The sequence below is a fragment of the Megascapheus bottae genome, chromosome 14 (genome assembly GCF_031878675.1).
Source record: "Megascapheus bottae isolate mThoBot1 chromosome 14, mThoBot2.hap1, whole genome shotgun sequence".
Lineage (NCBI taxonomy): Eukaryota > Metazoa > Chordata > Mammalia > Rodentia > Geomyidae > Megascapheus > Megascapheus bottae.
This window is the reverse complement of record NC_143522.1, coordinates 25,134,913-25,140,444: the sequence shown is the minus strand read 5'-3', so window position 1 is coordinate 25,140,444 and position 5,532 is coordinate 25,134,913.

The following is a 5,532-nucleotide window of genomic DNA, read 5'->3' as shown; positions in this document are numbered from 1 at the left end:
GCCTTGGTGAGCAAGGCTCTATCCATCCTGGATAACCACAAGAGGTCCCAGGCCTGGCCCAGGCCAGGCCAGGCCTGGGCTACTCTGCAGAGTAGCCCAACTCCACGGGCCCTCACAAGAACCCAAGCCTGAGCCTCTCCTGGGGTGGTACCACCGCACAAGCTCCTCCCCACCCCTAGCTCCTTCTCTCCGCGCCCTCTCCCTGTAGTCCCAGGCTTCCCCCCAACTGTGCCCGGCCGCCATGTCAGGTAGGCCGAGCCTCACCCCAAGCGAGATTTCATTCTGTTGCTGAGGCTCCGAATTGGCCAAGCGGCGACCGAGCAGGACGACACGGCGGCGGCGAAGGAGGGAAGAACCCAGCAGCGACAGGTAAGACATGGTGAGGCAGGTGCGAACACGTCAGAGAAGACTCGGAGACGCTGGACACGGAGGGAGGTGAAGCGAGCAAGGACCCGCTGTCGAAAGAGCGCCAACGAGCAGCACGCGACAACCGCGTTGCGCATGCGCAGCAACTGTAACTTCCTGTCCGTCCCCGTCCGGTGCCACGCCCCTTCCGCTCTTTGCCCCACCCCTTTTCCCACCCCTTCCCCAGGCTACAGCACTTGGCTCTGCTTCCCGCATGCGGCTTCGCTCTCTCGAAGCTCCTTTCCCACCTGTGACACTCGAAAACCAGCTTCTTGCTTTTTCCCAAATTCAAGGTCTCCCGATTGCTTTTTTTTTTTTTCAGGGTGATGTAAGATAGTGAATACATTGCTTTTTTTGAATATTGTTCCTGATTTTTCTTGTTAGGTGACACACTCTTTGCTTCCAACCTATGGAATACCGCTCATCATTAACAGCTCCTATTACTTATACTCTATTCTCCAGTGTGAGTAATTTCTGTAGATATGTCTATGGTTTCATTCTTTTAAGTTTAAGTTTGTTTTGTCTTGTTGATGGTGCTGGAAATCAAACTCAGGCCTCACAGGTATTAGGCAAGTGCTCTACCACTAAGCTGTACCACTAACACTGTATCTTTTTCTTAGTACTGGAAAATGAAATCACTGACTCATGCTTGCTAAACAAGCACCCTACCACTTGAGCATAGCATCCAGTCGTCTGTGTGTGTGTGTGTGTGTGTGTGTGTGTGTGTGTGTGTCTGGTTTATTGGCATTAAGAATTTCACTGATTTTTCTACTAGGGCTGGCTTCAAACTACTATTCTCAGATCTCAGGCTCCTAATTAGGATTACAGATGTGAGCTACCAGAACTTGCCTTCCTTGAGAATTTTTTTTTGTGCCAGTTCTAGGATCTGAACTCAGGGCCTGAGCACTGTCCTTTGGCTTTCCTCAAGGCTAATGCTCTACCACTTGAGTGACAGCACCACTTCTGGCTTTTCTATGTATGTGGTAACCAAGAATCAAATCTGGGTCTTCGTGCATGCTAGGTAAGCACTCTACCACTAGGTCAAACTCCAGGCCCTGAAAATTTTTTAAAAAGGCGTTGTTTTCTTGTTTTCATGCAACAAGCCAGTAAGAAGTATGACACTAATGTATTTGTGACTCTTGATGCAGCTACTTTTTTTTTTTTTTTTGCAGTTTTGGATGAGTTTCTTTTTGATTTTGGGTTGTGAAGTTTCCCCCAGAATATCACTAGACATGTCTTTTGTGGGAGGTAGGGAAATACTGAACTTTGATCAAATCTGCCACTAGAGCCATGCCTGCAGTCCTTTTTTGCTTTAGGTTATTTTCCACATAGTTTCTCCCCTTTTTCCCTCTCTGGGCCAGATTGAATCACCATCCTACTTAGGGACTCCCATATCCAACATACCTGGGACAACAGGTATGTGATACCACTCTCAATTTTTTTGTTGAGATGAGGTTTCTCTAGTTTTCCCATTGAACCACAATCTACCTAATCTCCACCTCCCATGTAGCTGGATTTACAAATCATGAGCCACTATGCTTGGACTTAGACTTGAGTCTTTCTTTCACTCCTATAGTTAGCAGTGGATAAGACTTTTTTTTTTTTTTTTTGGCAGGTCATGGGTCTTGAACTCGGCCTGGGCGCTGTCCCTGAGCTCTTAAGCTCAAGGCTACAACCCTACTCTTGAGCCAAGCCCCACTTCCTGTTTTCTTGAGGGTAATTGGAGATAACAGTCTCTGGTCCTTTTGTGCCTGGGCTGGCTTTGAACCCTAATCCTCAGATCTCAGCCTCTTGAGTAGCTAGGATTACAGGCGTGAGCCACTGCACCGGCTCTGGATAAGATCATTTAAGGAGAAGTTTTGGGTAATTTCTGGGAGATCTATTATTTCTTTCTCTTTTTTTTCTGTTCTCAAACCAGAACACCTATTAGATATATGTTAGTCCTTAGTGGTTTATCCATGTCTTTTCAACTTTTTTATTTTCCCTCCTATATTCTATACTTTGGAAGAGCTCTTCATTTTCTTTCTAGTCTTTCTCTTGAGTCACACTAGAATTCATACTAATATGATTTTATTACAGTTAGTAGTCTACTTCTAATCATATTAGAATAATATTTAGTTTGAATTGAACTCAGATCCTCAAGTTTGCCAGCCAGACATCACACTGCTGAACCACGCCTTCAGCCCCACATTAGAATCATATTTTTACAGTATTATTATTTACTTTTGTGGAATCACCTCTTAGTATTTTACAGATGGATAATCACCTAAAATTACTTTCAGTATATGAACTTATTTTTAGGTTTGTCTCTGTTCCAGGAACAGCCTGTGTTTCTTTAAGGTAAATCCTTTTTGTTAATTTCAGCTCTGATGGATTTTTGCTCAACTGTTTTAAAACCATTGGTTGGTTGTCTTTTCATGTTTATGAGTATGAGCAATTAGATTAATTATTCCGGTTATTTTCTATTACTGTCTAAATCCATTCAGACTGTTAGAATACCATAGAGTAAATGGCTTATAAATGCCATAAATTTACTTCTCACAGTTTTATAGGCTTATGTCACTGACCAGGCTTTGTCTCATATAGGATAGAAACCAGACTACTATAAGGGCGAGGCAGAGAATTAGGAAACATGGTGGCTGAAAGCCATGATCATATCCTAGACTGTTGGGTCTTACTGAACCACACTATTTGGAACCCACAGGAAATAAGAGGCTCATTCTGACCATCCAAAGCCCAAAACTCACCCAACCAAACATGTGACAGTAGTTGATGACACATAAACCAGTCTGAAAGTTCATGATAATTCATTGTTTTCTAGAGCCAGCTAAATTCATGTCATGTCCATGGACCACAATGATAGCTTACAATTTTGGGTCCCCCAGTGCAGTGATCTGTCTCGAGCTGGCCCACTTTCATCTTGAGAATGTACTTTTGCTTTGCTTTAGTTTGCATTAGTAAACCTGATCCAGCTTAAGCCTTATCTTTCTTTCTTTTTTTTTTTTTTTTTTTTTTTGTGGGTCATGGGGCTTGAATTCTGGGCCTGGGTGCTGTCCCTGAGCTCTTCAGATCAAGGCTACTGCCTACCCCTTGAGCCATAGCCCCACTTCCCATTTTTCTAGTGATTAATTGGAGATAAGAGTCTCAGGTTCTTTACTGATCCTCAGATCTCAGCCTCCTGAGTAGCTAGGATTACAGGCATGAGCCACCATGACTATGACAAGAACTTTCTGAACAGTAGACTCAGTGACCCAAATCCAGTGACATACATTGTTAAGCCAGGAGACTGGAGAAGATCCCCTACTCAGGAAGAAGTGATTTTATTCTCTGATTTTGATAAGCCTGATTCCTTGTTGATCTCTGTGGATTACCTTTTTAGTTTTATTGTGTCATTTTGGACTAAGCCCTTTTAGAGCTAAGTTTCTATCACTTGCAAAGGAGAAGAGTCTTAATAGTCTATTAGTTAATTCTTTTTTCTCGGGTGCATTATCCCATTTTTAAGTTGAAAAGGAAAGCACACATACTGGTGCAGGTATGGTGGTAGTGCATTGGAGTCCTGGCTCCTGGGAAGGCTGAAATGGGAAGGATCACTTGCTCCAGGAGTTTGGGACCAGCCTGGGCTGACAAGCACCTAGCAAACTCCAGTACCATCACTGTCACAAAATAAAAAAGACTGAACTGAGACTAGGCCTAATGATGGAGCAGCCTGGATAAATTCATCCTCATCCGGTGACATTTGATCAGAGTATAGAATCAAGCATTTTTAAGTGTTTCTATGTGACAAAAGTCTTACTTTCAACACTGGCAATAAATCCATATCCAAGTTCAACCACAACACAATCAAGCCTCCTGACGCCTACCCCCGCCCTAGGAGAAAACTCTCTCAGCTGTTCAAATTGCCAGTATAACCAACCTTCTGCCATTGTTTTCTCCACGTCACAAAAGACTACAACTGTTAACTCAGACCTCTACAGTTTTCAATAAAGAGCTAAGTGGGTCTGGAATCAATGCATTCCCAGTCCACCCATAAAGCAAGGCCTTCCTGTGACAGTTACATAAAAGGGCATAATTAGAGCTTTAGCTCTAATAGCAATGAATAAGAAAGACACTCTCACCCACTTACCTCTTTTTTAAAGGTGAGTTTATAAATGTTCATTCTGTAAATAAGCTGGAGTTAGGTAAGGTTCTAGAAAAATTATATAATGAACACCGCCCATATTACCACAGACCCAAATATCTTGAATTGTCTCCTCTCTAAAAAGCACATTTAATTTCTGTTCCTGAAGCAAAGGTCTTGGAGAAATGAAGTGTCTCTTTGTCTCTATTTGCGTCTGTTTTCATAATTGCATGACCTCAATGACAGAGAAACTCAGAAAAGCAACCAGTAAGAGGAGAGGAGTTGCAAAGGTGAGGAAAACATTCAAGTTATATAACTGGTAACTTCAGTAACACACTTCTGAATTGCAAGCACATCATAATATAAGAAGACTCAATAAAAGTTATGGTATACTGTTAGAATCTTGAGAAAGAAGTGCCCTTAGTTCCAAAGAGAATCTAGCTGACTGCTGATGGCTCATGCCTGTAATTCTAGCTATTCAGGAAGCTGAGTCCTGAGGATAAAGGTTCAAAGTCAGCCCCCAGCTGGAATGTCCATGAGATCTTATCTCCAATTAACCACCAAAAAGCTGGAAGTGGTTCAAGTGGTAGAGAGCCAGCCTTGAACAGAAAAGCTCAAAGCTAGTACACAGGCCTAGAGTTCAAGCCCCAAGACTGGCAGAGAGAGGTGGGGTGAGGGAGTTGGATAGGGAGAAGAAAAGGAAAGGGAGAAGACTGATAGAAACAGTGTTTCAAGTTCATTCTTCTTTTAGTTGTGCAACATTTTTTTTGCCAATTCTTTCTTCAAAATAACATTATTAAAAATTCTCATTTTGGGCTGGGAGTTTAGTCTAGTCGTAGAGTGCTTGCCTAGCATGCATGAAGACCTAGGTTTAATTCCTCGGTACCACATATATAGAAAAAAAAAACAAACCAGAAATGGTGCTGTGGCTCAAGTAGTAAAGCTCTAGCCTTGAGAAAGCCCAAGGACAGTGCCCAGGCCCTGAGTTCAAAGCCCAGGATTGGCAAAAA